We start from the raw sequence: 16,149 nt of genomic DNA, 5'->3' as shown, positions 1-16,149 counted from the left end.
TATTTTACTAAATACAAAATTATAATAATATTCTTTAAAATAAAAAATAAATATAATTATGGAATACTAATTATATTAAGGAAAAGTACAAAAATAAATCTTGTGATTTGACCGATATTTAAAAATAGTCTCGTGGTCTAAAATTTTGCAAACAGATGAGATTTGTAAACTTTGCGATTAAAGGATCTATAAATCAATTTTTTGGTCAAATAATATTTGTGATTTAGTTATTTTGTAAAATGAGACATTCTATACGGAGTAATTTGGAAAGTTTATCTTTTTAATTGCTCCAAATCATTCTCTCGTAAGTAAATATTGACGATAACAAATTCTGACGGAATGATTGAGTTTGTAAACTGCATAAAACACATACTCTTATTTGCGAACTTTTAACTACGTGACCACCTTTACAAATCGTCAAACCATATAATTTATTTTTATACATTTCTCAATTATTGCTAATCAATACAAGTAATACAATTTTTAAATTTCATAATTCTTTTTATTGAAGACTAATTAGTATTAATGTCATTAATACGATTTGTTTACTTCTAATTTCTTTAAAAATTTATGAAAACTAATTAATAATTAACTTTTTTTTATTAGAACTAGGAGAGGAGAAGGACAGGGCAAAGCATCCCAACTAGATTGGCACCCTTTGCGGCACTGCAAAACTCCAAGCCTGCTTTAATAAAAAGAAAACCGAAAAAAAGTATCCATACAAAGAGAAGAAGTGTTTAAACAAACCGATAAACAGCACGGTTATTAACGTTTTCACAAACGAACTCTAAACAAGTCGGCGGGGCGATGTCCCACCACTGGCTGCCGTTACTTAGTCTTCCTAAGCTGGCCAGACAGTCAGCGACCTTATTTCCTTCCCGAAAAATGTGCATGACAACCACCTGCATCTTGTTAATGTTAGCCAGACAGTCCTCCCAATCATTACGAAGGATCCAAGGAATTATGGTAGATCTAGTCCGGAATTGTAAAACCACATAACTCGAATCACTCTCCAACCATAACTTGTTGAAACCTTTATCACGAGCCAGCATAATAGCCTGCATTGCTGCTTTCAGTTCTGCGAGGTGTGCAAAGGGCAAGTCCGTCGGAGCAGCGAATGCGCCAATTGGATTGCCAGTATGGTCTCGGAATATCCCGCCATAACCTGCATTGCCGTTTAAGACTAAAGCATCCGTGTTTACCTTTGTCCAACCTGTCGGGGGCCTCATCCATCTGACCGGAAGGATTTTGGGTGCACGGGTTAGCCTCGGATGAATTGAGAGGCTGGAAAGAGTCTTTAATTCGGAGACTGAGTTCCAGGTCGTATAGTTGTTGAGCTTATTGGCCTGTTGTAAGTGAATCCACATAAACTGAAGGGCCAAGGAGATTGAAGGGATGAAGCCATCATGAACGGCCGCATTTCGCCATTTCCAAACCATCCAGATCAGGTGAATGATTGCACTTTGCCAAAGCGCCTTAATTTGGGGGCTGAATTTACAGTTCAGCGCATGTGTGAGCCTGTCACCAATGTTGTCCGTTTCCAGCAGCCGCCTGCCAAAGAGGCTTTCAATCGCTTTCCACAGGGAACTAGTGAAAGCACATGAGATAAACACATGATTCAGTGTTTCAATAACTTGTAAACACAGGCTACAGCGCGGAGCCAAATTGATTCCCCTTTTCTGTAACGCATCTTGTGTCGGCACCTTCCGCTGATAAACTCGCCAAGCGGTCATCGAGTGAGATGGCGGAATGTGAGGCCTCCACATACCTCTAACCGGATGAGTTCTAGGAGGAGGTTGCAGCCATTTATAAAAGAGGCGAACAGAGAATTTGCCATTTTCAGAAGGCTTCCAAATGCAGATGTCCTCTTCATTAGCTTGAAAACGGGTCTCAGAAATCGCTACTGTAACTTCCGCAGGCAAAGGAGGGAGGTCTGTCCAGTTGTTATTCGTGCGGAACCTACTGACTGGCTCATCTCGTTGCCTACGATCCGAGGGAGTCAGTCCGACCCTTTCCGCCATCGTTGGTTCAATCCAGTTCGAGTTCCAGAAGCTGATACTGGAGTTGTTTCCGATAAACCATCTGCAGTTTTGCCTTAGCTTCTCATATGCTGCTTTAACCGAACCCCAAATAGATGACATTGAACTCAGTCTGGCGAGCCATGCGCTGTTCAAGAACCTTGATCTCAGCAGATTGAAACAGACAGAAGTGCTTGCAAGGATTCCCCAGGCAATTTTACCAGTCAGAGCTGTGTTCAAGGAGGCAAGGTCTTTCAGCCCTAGACCGCCCTTAGCCAGCGTTTTAACACAAAGGCCCTAGGCAGGAGTGATTAGCTTCTTTTCCCCGGTGGATCCTGACCAGATGAAATTTCTCATCTGAGTCTTGATAGTTTTCAAAAGAGAGCGAGGCCATTTGTACACAATCATCGAATGGATGAGGGAGCTGTTGATTACTGTTTTTACCAGCGTTAGCCGTCCAGCTATGGATAGAGCGCTCCCTTTCCATTTAAAGAAAAGAGCTGTAGTTTTGTCAGCCAGTCTCTTTAGATGCGTGGTTCTGGGGGCGCCAATGAAAAGAGGGACTCCAAGGTATATGAAAGGAAATTTACCGAGATGAAGACCAGCCAATTCTGCCAATCTGTGACTTCTGATATCTGTAACATTTTTCCCCACGAACAGTTCGGATTTATTCCAGTTTACTAGCTGACCAAACAAGTAACCGTAGTGATCAAGCAGATTTAATGTGCTTAACATTAGCAGTTGTTGCTTTACAGAAGAGCAGGACGTCATCCGCATATAGAAGATGCGTAAGCATGGGATGGGAGGAGGAATAAGTCATCGGAGCTAGCATTCCAGAGTTCTGTAGCTTTGTCAGGAGCCGGCTAAGGTAATCTTCAGCTAAACTGAACAGGATGGGAGAGAGAGGGTCTCCCTAATGGACTCCACGGGAGCAAACAAAATAACCAGAGATACCTGCAGGAGTCAAAATTGATATTCGGGCCGACGACAGTATATTGAGGATCCAGTCTCTAAATTGAAGCGAAAAGCCAAAAGAGTCCAGCACTTCAAGTAGAAAGTTCCAGTCCATGGTATCAAAAGCTTTAGCGATGTCAATTTTCATGCTCAAGTTTCCACCAAAACATTTTTCTGAAGAGAGTTCACTCCTTCTGAGGCAATGGCTATGCACTGATGAATACTGCGTCCCGTGATGAACCCAAACTGGTTCTCAGAGACAATTTCTTTCGCAACCTGCGACAGTCTATCAGCTAGTATCTTTGAAATTAGCTTGAAAACAAAGTTACTCATCACGATTTGTCTATATTGTTCAATTTTGATCGCATCCTCTGCTTTTGGGATCAAGGCCATAATGCTTGAATTTAGACCCGTTGTTATCATACCTGTCTGGAAGAAACTAAGAACCGCTCTGCAAACATCCGGACCAACTATGTCCCAAAAAGAGTGGAAAAAGGCACTTGTGAATCCATCCGGTCCTGGCGCACTCGATGGGTCCATGCCTATGACCGTTTGTCTGATCAACTCAGTAGTGGGCTCACTAATAAGAAAGCTATTCATGTCCTCTGTTACTACCCGCGGGATCACCTCTCCGATATCTGAAAGATCCGTTATGTCAGTTCTCGGGTTGGTAAACATGTTTTTAAAATAATCCGTCACGTGATTTGCGATTACCTCCTCATTTGTACAGAATTCATCATTAATCATCAACGAGTTAATCCCTGCCGCCGATTTCCTTTGATTTGCAATTCTATGAAAAAAATTACTGTTCCGGTCCCCTAGCGCAAGCCAGCTAATTCTGCTCTTTTCCTTCAGGTAGGTTTCCTTCTGGAGAAGGTGGGTCTCTAGTTGATCGTGAGCTTTAAGCTCCTGAGCGTGGAGATCATCTGTGATACCCCCGGCTGAGATTGAGAGTTGAATCTCATCCAGCTTAGCTTCGCTCCTGGATATATTAGCATCGAAATGGCCAAAAATTTCTTTATTCCAAATTCTCAGGACTGATCGTAAACCCTTAAGCTTGTGACTGAGGGATTGCATAGGACCAAAATCCGGATGAATTCTATTCCAGTATTCAGTGATAACCTCCCTGATGCCAGGATGTGTAATCCACATCGCTTGGAACCTGAAGCGTGCCTTCCTAATATTTCCCTTTAGGAATTTGACTAGGAGAGGGTGATGGTCCGAATGGTGTCAAGCTAGCACCGTGCAACTAATAGACCAGAATTCATTAAACTCGCTAGAAACAAGTGCCCTGTCTAGTCTGCTGTCAATTATAGCATGACCTTGCCTGCCATTAGTCCAAGTGAACTTAGAACCAACCGACTGAACTTCTCTCCATTCCCCATCGTCATGGAAATTTCTGAACTCACGAACAGGCCGGGTAGCAGGTGGGTTGCCAGTTTTCTCATGGGCCCCTAATACCGCGTTAAAGTCTCCGACAAGAATCCACAAACCAGGGTGCAGTTGTTGTAATCGATTGATTTCCGCATACATAGTAACTCTCCTGTTTGACCAAGTGCTACCATAGACAAAGCAAAGAAAGTGCAGTTTACTGTGAAATAAACAAGTGACCAGGATGAACTGATCATGACGGGTGTGAATGTCCACCGTATAGTTCACTCTAACTGATTTAAATAACCAAAGAGTCTTACGATCCATTGTGTTTGCACCTATGAAAATCATACCAAGCCTATTCCAATAATTCTGATACAGGGCCTCAAGCTCAACCATTGGCTCCGCAATGCATAAAAAATCCAGTTTATTAATCTGACATAAATTAGAAAGATAGCTCTGAGTACCTGTATTGTAGACACCTCTGCAGTTCCAGTATAACACGGTCATTTAAAACGTATTGGCGGCTTGCTTACCCGTTTTGTTCGGGTTATTTGGCTTAAAGTTGGGCTTCCTTTCTGCTGCACTTTTTTCTTGGAGCTCACCGTCTCCCATTCCTCTCCTTCCATTTCATCCACCCAGCTATTAACTGAGTAATTAGGCTCCTTAGTTGAGATTTCCGGAGAGAGAGGCCTTTCCGGGGCTTCCAGTTCCTGGCCGACTTTCTCCATTTCCCGATTGTCCGCAGACTTCTCGGAGCCCTCCTCATCAAAGCACTGTTCAGCGCTAATATTCTCTTTGCTTGGATTAACCTCAGTCCCTTGTGGTGCCTCCAGCGCTTGAATAATTTTGTTGGTGACAGTAGAAACCGCCACCCAATGCTTCTCAGCATCCCTGGGCTGTTCCTTTTGTTTAGGGGAGCTTGGCCTAGATTTCTCAGCTGCTTTCTTAGGTTTGGGCTCTGGATTCCTGTTCTTTTTGCACTCATAAGAAAGATGTCCAATGTTCGAACATAATTTGCAGAAGTTGGGGAGTCTCTCGTAAACAACATCTATCCAACACTGTTTTCCCTGCCTTTCTATGCCCAATGTGGTCGGTAAGTCCGAAGCTAAGTCAACGTCCACCAGCATTCTAGCGTAGTGTCCGAACTCCCCCTCTATAGTGGCTTTGTCAAGCCGAATAAGTCCTCCCAGACCCCTGGCAATGTCCGATAAAATCTGGGTATCCCAGTATTCCCACGGAAGGGCATACAGTCTGATCCAAACCTGTGCATGCGTGGTTTTTTTCGCATATGGATCAAAGTCAGCTTTCCATGGTTGTAAGCGGAAGGTCCCTGGATTGACATTAATAATCCCTCTACTGATTGCAGTAGCTTTCGCCTCATTGGACACCAAAATTATTTGAAAAAATCCTCTGCCAATTGATATTAGTCTCCAGGACTCAGTAAGACCCCAAATTGTTGTTAGAGTCTGTTTTAAATCACCAACCTTCTTAGGAGCGTCTCCTTTGGAGAGGATGAGTCTGCCGATTAGGGCATGCTCACAGAGAGCCAACCGTCTATCATATGCAGGCTGGGAAATTTTCACTGATCGGACTCCCCCAAATTTTGAAACTGTTGCATCCGATGTCGGAGCCGTGGCTATGTTCTTCGTGAGAATTGAACGGAACGAGGGTATTTTTTGTGACTTTGCCATATCCGTCGCTGGCGGAGGGTCGATACGGTATTTTGGATTGAAGAGAACTCTGATGCCCACATGGTCATTTGTTGGGCAAAAACTGGGTTCCGCCATTAGTTTTAGCTCACCGAATTTGGTTTGTTGCAGCGATATCAGGGGCGGCGGAAGGGTTACGTCGGCGCCATCACTCAGATTTTCATTTTTTCAAACAATGACTTTCATTTTTATTTCAATAAAGCAATCTAATTAATAATTAACTTAATTAATATAATTTTATTAAAACATTATGGAAGTTTAAATATAAAACATGCTTCAATCCGTAAATTTGCAACCTGGTTTACAGGTCATTGCTCGATCTACGCTAGATCGAGCGATTTTTAACATTTTTAACTAAATTTTACTTTTATGAATCTACGGCTTTTTACATGAATATCATAATTGGCTACAAAATTACAAACAAATCATATCATCAAACTTAATTCTCAATATGTCATTTTTTTTATATATATACCAAATAAAATATACTTTTACATCTAATTTAAAAAGTTTAAATCTCAATTCATAAACCTCAAACTCTTGACAATATATTCTAGACCTTTAATTTATACATTTTGATCTTTAAAAATAATGATTTTATTAGTTTGATATAATTTAAAATTATGACTTGATATAATTGTAAATAATTTTTCAAAAATTAATTTCTATGTAAATTTTCCATGAATCTATTGGGTGCAGTTGAGCCTGATTAACTCAGCTGGCCCAGCCCATCTTTTTATAACCTTGCATCATATAGTATTTTAGATGGCATACATGCTTATTTTGTTTTTGACAAAGTAAGTCTTACTTTATTTTTTCTACCATTGGATGGTGATGAACTTTGATAAAGTAAGCTCATCCAATGGTAGAAAAAACAAAGTAATGCTTACTTTCTCAAAAATAAAGCAAGTATAGAAGGACTATTAATAAATTTTTAAGCTTCAAAAAAAAAAAAAATTATAATAAGATAACAATATGTTTTAAGACCCTATATCCATATAATTCCCTACTTTCTCCGACTTAAACTAAAATACTTATTAAGTCAAAAAAAAAAAAAAATACTTATCATGTAAATAATACTAACTCCTGCTAAAAGTATACAAATTACTTATTATATAAAAAGATATTACATATTTAAATCTGAATATTTTTAGTTTCAATAATTTATTAAAATTAATCATATTACATTATATATTGAAAACTATATCTGGATATTTTGATATTAAATGATTTTAAGAATTTTGCATTAAAATATGATATGACTATGTTTAACATATGAAATGATAAGAATAACTTGTCTGTTTGAAACAAGTTCTAAATCTTAAACTTCTTCAAAGACAGGCTCAGCCCAAATGTAAAGACTCTTTCCTCTTTCATTTGATTAGGCCTGTAATCTCTTCAACTCCTCTGCACATAGCACAATAATAATAATAATAATAATAATAATAATAATAGGAGCCCTTGAATTTGGTTGAAAAAACTAATTGATCCTTTTAACTTTATAAAACATCTCATTAGCCTCCTGAAATAGCTTAAAGTGATATGATTAGCCTCTTAAGTTCATGTGACGGAGCAAGAAAAATTTTGGACAAGCTGAAATGTGAATTCCTATAACAAATTTAGGAGAATAATGGATCACTTTAAACACGTTGGAGAAGGCAATGGATCATTTAAAAACAATTCAAATGGCTAATATAACAATTTAGGAGAATAATAAATCATTGTAAGTAGGTTTGGAAAGCCAATATATCATTAAAAAAAATTCAGATGGTTAATAGATAAAAGTAAGTCCATGAATTTAACAAAACACTATAAATGCAAGGTGTTAATCGATTTTTAAGCCAAGTTCGGAGGATCTCTGATGTTAGGATTGTAATAAAGTCTAGTCGACTCGAGTTTAGATAAACTACCTGATGTTAGGATTGTAATAGCGTCTAGTAAACTCGAGTTTAGAATACCTGATATTAGGTTGTAATCAAGCTGAGTCGAGTCGATTCGATTTGAGTTTTAGATTGCTTATACTTGACTCGTAAAAAAATTATCAATCTCAAACAATCCCTAAAATTGAACTCCTGATGTCAGGCTGTAATCGAGTCGAGTCGATTTGAGTTATCAATCTTAAACAATCTCTAAAATTGAACACCTGATATCAGATTGCAATCGAGTCGAATCGATTTGAGTTTTACACATCTCAAACAATCCTTAAAATTGAACCCCCTCCTATCAGGGGTTTTCATGAACCCCTGCTATCAGGGGTCAACCCCTGATATTTAGGTTATAATCGAGTCGATTCAATTTGAGTTTTAGATTGTATCTCAAAAAAAGTATAGTTATAATCGAGTAAGTATGGTTATAATCGAGTCGATTCGAGTTTTGGATTGTATCTCACAAAATTATCAATCTCAATCAATCCCTGATGTCCGGTTGTAACCGGCCCAGTCAAGCTGATTTAACTTGACTGATTTAAGTTTTAGACTGTTCAAAACAGATAAAGTTTATTCGTAAACAATTCATTAATATATTATATGGTAAATTTTAAATAAAACTCCTGTGGTTTCACTAATTTTTAGATAAAGGAATGTGGTTTACTTTTTGTCAAAACGATGATTGAGATTTCGCACTTTTAATAAAACAATGACCTTTTAGATTAATGTTGTTAAAATCATCTTTAACGGCCTAAAAATGAAAATTTTCAAGAATTAAAGTTGTTCAATGTTATATTTGCTATGAAACTACATTTTCGATACTCGAAAATCATCTTTTTTACAACACTCTCTAAACATTAACTTTCTCTCTCTTTACCAAACATCATCTAAATAATTTCAAAATAAAAAAGTTGAAGAATTAAAGTTGTTTAGAATATTAGTAGTTCTTAAATGTCATTTTTGAAATCGTCAAGGGTGATTTTAATAGTATCAATCGAAAAAGTCTTTATTTTGCTAAAGCTGAAAACCTCAATCCTCGTTTTGACAAAAAATAAACCACAGTATTTAAAAAACAAAAGATAATACCACCTATTTGTTAGGTAATTTAACCCCTAAACCCATGACTCAATTTAAAAAAATAAATAAAATAAAGACAAAAAGACTATTTTAGTAAAGTGGTTAATTGGGATCAGATTGGTAAAAAAGAGGGTGCCCAGTTTGTCGTAACGAAAAAGGGCGGACACCCATCTCGCATAGCTTTAGCGAGCATTGACCACTCATCACATCCCGTTTGCTGCCATGAAGGATGCTTTCTAACCTCTTCTTTTCACCTTTTTATACTCAGCATCTCCACCCCCTCTCTTCCCTCTTTGTCGATGTGGGATACTAATACAACACAAATTTACAACACCCCGCCTCAATTTCAAAAACGAAAACCTAAATAACAAATGAAAAACTCAAATCAACGTTGCATATGAATGAATTTTACAAAACTTATAGGTTTATACATTATCTAACACATATCAATTACTTTTTTTTTTTTATCTAACAAACATCTCTTAAGATAATCTAATTAATATTTATCATTAAGTGCCATTTGTTTCAATTTCTTTAGTGGGTTACTAAACTCATCCACTAATTTATACTTCTAGCCCCTGTAATAGACCGAACTACCCTTTGTACTAAATTTGAAAAAACCCAAAACCTCTCAAGAACCCTATACGATTTTTGCTCAAATCCGGACAAATTAGTGAACCGAATCATGGATGGTGACAGAAACCGTAAAGGAAAAGCTAAAATGGTAAGATTTACCGCTTTATTTCGTTGATTTTTAGATCGAATTGAATCTGTTGGTTGTTTGAAAAAAATCACCGGAATCGCAATCGGGCGTATGAACATCACGCCCGATCTGCGGTTCAGGCGTATGAGTATCACGTCCGACCAGTGGTGCGGGCGTGATAGCCACACGCCCGTACCAGTGGTAGAGCGTGATACTCATACGCCCGAACCACTGATATGGCGTGATGTTCATACGCCCGCCCAGTGGTTCGGGCGTGATTCCCTTACGCCCCACGTTGTTTTTTTATAAAAAGATATATTATTAAACATTTTAGTTATTTAGTGTAATTTTATAATTTTAGTATAAATTAAGTATAGTTTTAGCATGATTTTTATAATTTTATTAATTTAGGGTAATTTTATTAATTTAGTATAATTTATTATAACTTTAGTATAATTTAGTATAAATTGAGTATAACTTTAGTATAATTTATTATAATTTTATTAATTTAGTGTAATTTATTATTATCATTTGTATTAATTTAGTAGTATTTTAGCATAATTTTATAAATTTAGTATAATTTACATTATTTACAATTTTATTAATTTAGTGTAATTTTTTTTTGTAAACGGAGCGGTCTACTAGGGGTGGGAAATCCATCCCGTCATCTGTTCGTCGTCTAGATATGGACGACGAGGATGATACACCACGACATACGAGATTGCGTGATATATCTGGTCGTAGGTGGAGAGGGGCTGCGACGGAGCAGGTGAGGAGGGGGCCGATTGCAGATCAGCCCGATATTCATGGATCAGAGGGGGCGACTGATTTTGAGGACAGAGAGCCTGATAGCGATTCTTTTCAGGACTACCTGGATGTGGCAGCCCGGGCAGTGCGTGTTGAAACACCTTTCCACATAATTTTGATTTGACAAAATTGTTTAAGTGTAATTAAAAATATTATAAACACACTAAGTTTAAATGCTTTGATTTATTCTACTAATGTGTTTGTTCAATGTTGAGTTAAATTGTTTATAAGACACAAAGATTAAAAGGCCCAAAGCCCAATATGGAAGTCAAAGCCCAAGTCAAACAGTTTAAGGCAACTCGGCCCGCGTATGTCAAAACGCTGTCGTTATGTACAAAACGCAGCTCAGCGGAAGAAGGATCTAGAAGACCTTCGAGGAACAATTTCGGGACGAAGCTGCTGAGTTGATTCGATAAAGAGTACAAGACAGCAGCTGGCTAAGAATAACTTCCAGACAAAGTGTTTCCACTTTGGGTAAAGATCAGAAGACACAGAATGCTGTCCAGTTGACCTTACCATAAATGGAGAGACATTCTGCCGAGCTGACCAAAAGCTGACCGAGGACAGAAGATACTCAAATCTGATTGGCCGAGAGCTCTGAGCAAGACAGGATGACAACGACAGGAAGCCGTTTCCCTCCAACGGTTATTTCGAAATTCAAAATGACCGACACCTCAGACGTGTCTATAAATAGAGCCCTTCAGTTGCTTCATTCAACACAGAACTTGATCAAGCCATTACGCTGACCAAATTTCTACGCAAAGTTCTGCAAGAAAAAGCAAAGCAATCTTACACTAAATTTCATATCTTTTGTGTAAAAGTGTAGAGTGATTATTCAATCATCTAAGGTGTCTTAGCAATCATTGTTTAGGACAAACACTTATCATTTCTAGAGATTAGAAAGGAGAGGCTGAGTACTCGGTTATAGTACTCAGCGAGAGATTAGGATTGAGTAGAGGTATAGAGGAAGGTACTCTTGTTATACTCAGTTGCTAAGATTGTAAAAGGTTTGATGCTCTACTGTTAAAGAGCTCAATAGAGAATTCGAAATCTCGGAACGTGTTCCGGGGACAGGACGTAAGCTTGGAGGCCGAACCTGGATAAATCTGCTGAGTAACATATTTCTAACCTTTAACTCTTTTATATATTTATTGCTTGCTTAAACAAAAACTGACCAAGTAAAGAGGTCAAGCAGAGTTGTGCGCATTGAATATCTGAGCTCAGGAATAGACTCTAAGTGCTATCTCCTGACTCAAGTAAAGAAACCGACCTAGTCACTAGTTGACTAAGCTAGTATCTTGCTATTCACTCAGCGCCGCTGTCCAAACCTTTTTCTCACGAAAAAGAAGTCTGCCCTAGCTTAAAATTTTTAAATAGTTCCTAACCTCCCCTTGGAACTATACTTGTAACGTTATAAGGGACCAACAAGTGGTGTCAGAGCTTAAAAGCTCACTGTAAAAGGTTTAACCACCTTGAGCTGATCCCCATTATGGGCGAAAACAACACTCGGTTTCTCCCAGGAAACCAAACAACTCAGATCTTACTTGAGGGGCTGTCCATTACTCGGCCTCCCCTATTCTTCGGGTCTAACTACACCTTCTGGAAGAATAGGATGAAAAATTTCATTCAGGCTACAAATATGAGCGCCTGGCTATCCATAGTCCAAGGTCCATTTGTACCTGTCGAAGTTGTGGCTGGCCAAACAGTTGTTAAAGCTGAGGCCAAATAGACAGAGGATGATCTCAAGAAGCTTCAAAATCATGCTTCGGCTATAAACATGCTTCACTGTGCGCTCGATGCTGTAGAATATAATAAAATCTCAGGTTGTGAGTCGGCGCAAGAGATCTGGAAGAAGCTGGAGGTCACCTACGAAGGAACCAACAAAGTAAAGGAGTCGAAGGTGAACCAGCAGATGAGACTGTACGAGCTGTTCGAAATGAACAATGATGAGGGAATATCTGACATGAATGCAAGATTTACCAACATCATCAATGAGCTCAAGAGACTTGGGAAGATCTTCACTGAGGAAGAACAAGTCAAGAAGATACTCAGGAGCCTTCCCAAAGACTGGCAAGCAAAGAAGACCGCTGTTGAGGAAGCTCAGGACCTAACCACCTACAAATATGATGAGCTCATCGGCTCGCTGCTGACCCATGAGATCTCAATGAAGAATTTCGAGGTGAAGGAAAAGTCTGAAGACAAGAAGCAAAAATCTCTTGTCATGAAAGCTGACTCCACTGATGGGAGCTCAACAGATGATGAGGAGATGGCTATGTTCACAAGGAAGATGAAAAGGCTGTTCAGAAAGAATGACAAATATTCTAAGAAGCCTTACAGAAAGTTTGATAAGTATAAAGCTGAGTCCAGCGACAGCAAATACAAGAAGGACAACTCAAAGCCCATTACATGCTTTGAATGTCATCAAACTGGCCATATCAAGTCAAGCTGCCCCACGCTGAGGAAAGAAAAGAAGAACGGCAAAAAGGCAATGGTGGCAACATGGAGCGACAGTGATGAGTCTTCATCAACAGAAGCTGAGGCCACCGAGTCAGCGAAGATATGCTTCATGGCTGACGAACTTGCTGAGCCGTGCGTCTCTGAGCATGCTGACCCCTCCATTGCATCTGACGATGAGGAGCAATCAAATGAGGTAATATCACTTTTCCAGCTCAGAAACGAAATGGGTAATGCCCTGATTGACCTCTATACACTTGTCAAAAAGTGTAATAAGAAAATTAGAGCACTCAGCAGGCGTTGTGACGAGGTTGAAGAGGTCAAGCTAAGTGACCTCAGATTCCTTCTTCAGGACAACTCAACTTTGCATGATAATATGGAGATCATACATAAGTCTGTCTCTGAAGTCCAATCAGATTCAAAGAAACTGAGAAAGGACGTCACAAATATCTAGAACCAACTAAAGGTTCAAAACAAAAGAAATATTCCTCTGAATGCTCAGTACCGAAGTACTGGTCAGCAGAGATGGAATCCCGAGCGGAATGTCCAGTGTGACTTCTGTGGGAAGAAAGGACACACCACAAAGGTGTGCTGGCACGCTCAGCACTGGGGTGCTGACCATTCAGTGAAAAATCCTAAACGGAAGATCAGTTGTGACTTCTGTGGAAAGAATGGCCATACCATCCAAGTATGCCGCCATAAAATAAAATATGATGCTTTACCTGTTGAACCTAACAAGCAAGGACCCAAAAAGAATTGGGTATCTAAAAGTAACTAGTTACAATGCAGGTAAGCCTGAGGTGTGCTGAGAAGTCAAAGATGTGGTATATTGACAGCGCATGCTCGAGGCACATGATTGGTGATGAAACTCAGTTCATCACGTTTGAGCGTAAACGAGGAGGAAGCGTAAGTTTTGGAGACAACAAAAAGGGTAAGATAGTAGGGTCAGGAACCATCGGAGGTAATCCTACTATTGAGTCAGTCTCCCTAGTCAGCGGACTCAAATATAACTTACTCAGCGTAGCTCAGCTATGTGACAATGGGAGAAAAGTTATATTTGATGCTACTGGATGTAAAATATACGAGGGAAAAACAAATGAGTTAATTTTAACTGCCCCTCGGATTGATAATGTCTTTATGCTAGACTTAGAGAAAAAGTTTTCAAAAACTGTATGCTTAGTTTCAAAGGAAGAAAATTCCTGGCTATGGCACAGGAGACTTGGTCATGTAAGCATGGACCTCCGGGCCAAATTAGCAAGAAAGCAATTGGTTGAGGGACTGCCTGAACTTAGATTTGAAAAGGATCAATTATGCCACGCTTGCCAAGCTGGAAAACAAACCAAACAATCTTTTCATAGCAAAAACATTGTCTCAACTAAGCGTCTGTTAGAATTACTACACTTGGATCTCTTCGGTCCAGTCCAGCCGCTGAGTCTAGGTGGAAGAAGTTTTCCTTGGTCATTGTAGATGACTTCTCTCGGTACACTTGGGTCATCTTGCTGAGTAGCAAGGATGAGACCTTTGAGACATTTTCAAATTTGATTAGAAAACTTGAAAATGATAAAGACCTAAAACTGGCTCACATCCGAAGTGATAATGGTGGAGAATTCAAAAACCAACAGTTTGTTGAATTCTGTGAAGCCAGCGGAATTGACCATAACTTTTATGCTCCTAGAACGCCTCAACAAAATGGGGTTGTTGAAAAGAAGAACAGAACCTTGGTTGAAATAGCCAGGACAATGCTGAGTGGGCATAGGCTTCCAAAGTACTTTTGGGGAGAAGCTGTTAACACAACGTGCTACATTCTTAATAGGGCTCTTGTTAGACCTATACTAAAGAAAACCCCCTATGAGCTTTGGAAAGGACGAAAGCCCAACATTGGATACTTTCGTGCCTTTGGCTGTAAATGTTTTATTTTAAACACTAAGGATAGCCTAGCTAAGTTTGACTCAAAAGCTGATGAAGCTATCTTTTTATGCTACTCAACAAACAGCAAAGCATACAGAGTTTTCAATAAACGAACTCAAGTTTTAGAAGAGCCAGTACATGTTGAGTTCGACGAAACTAACCCTGCAGGTAGATACCAGCCGCTGACCGAGGATGATCCACACTCAGCATCCGCTGATCAAGATACAGTCGCTGAGTCATTCCCTCAAGGGGTGACCAAAGGTAAAAGTGAACCTAAGATTGTTTTCACTGACCAGTCTACACCTGCAGAGATTGTTGAAACACAGACAGCACAAGACATCAATCTACCCAAGGAGATAAGGATTCCAAGAGGGCACTCAGAGAGTGCAATCTTTGATGCCGCTGAGAATACCTTGATGACAAGAAACCAACTCAGGAGGTACCTCAGCAATGTAGCCTTCGTCTCAGTTCAGGAACCTAAGAACTTCGCTGATGCTGAGGAAGATGAATTCTGGATGAGCGCAATGCAAGAGGAACTTGACCAATTCAGAAGAAACGATGTATGGGAGCTAGTGCCACATCCAAAGAGTCAGAAGACCATTGGAACAAGATGGGTCTTCCGCAACAAGCTGGATGAGCAAGGAAATGTAGTCAGGAATAAAGCAAGGCTTGTAGCTCAGGGCTACAGTCAGCAAGAAGGTATTGACTATGGTGAGACCTTTGCCCCAGTGGCAAGGCTAGAGGCTATTAGAATTTTATGTGCATATGCATGCATCTTACATGAACTTTAAACTGTTTCAAATGGATGTTAAGAGTGCATTCCTTAATGGAGTTATAAACGAGGAAGTTTATGTTAATCAACCTCCAGGGTTTGAGGATCCTAAATTCCCAAACCACGTTTATAAACTCAAAAAGGCTTTGTACGGGCTCAAGCAAGCACCGCGTGCTTGGTATGAGAGGCTGACCAGGTTCCTGCTGACTAGAAACTATGTCAGGGGCAAAGCTGATACAACCTTATTCATTAAGAGAAAGGGTAAAGATACCCTGCTGGCTCAAATATACGTTGATGATATTATTTTCGGTGCTACTAATGAGTCAATGTGCAAGGAATTTAGCAAGCAAATGCAGACTGAGTTTGAAATGTCGATGATGGGAGAACTCAACTTCTTCCTTGGACTTCAAATCAAACAAGGGAAAAATGGCATCTTCATCAGTCAAGC

At 39.4% G+C, this 16,149-nt stretch overlaps 1 non-coding gene across 1 annotated transcript; it reads right to left on the bottom strand.

Moving 5' to 3' along the window:
* Window positions 1-9,165: 9,165 nt before the first annotated feature.
* Window positions 9,166-9,269, bottom strand: LOC136201802 (small nucleolar RNA Z279/snoR105/snoR108). Its single transcript, XR_010674141.1, has one exon. It is a non-coding gene; the product is annotated as a small nucleolar RNA Z279/snoR105/snoR108 (small nucleolar RNA).
* Window positions 9,270-16,149: the final 6,880 nt, after the last annotated feature.

The sequence above is a fragment of the Euphorbia lathyris genome, chromosome 7, assembly GCF_963576675.1.
Source record: "Euphorbia lathyris chromosome 7, ddEupLath1.1, whole genome shotgun sequence".
Lineage (NCBI taxonomy): Eukaryota > Viridiplantae > Streptophyta > Magnoliopsida > Malpighiales > Euphorbiaceae > Euphorbia > Euphorbia lathyris.
Note: the sequence above shows the minus strand (reverse complement) of the source record. Positions and strands in the feature narration are given on the sequence as shown.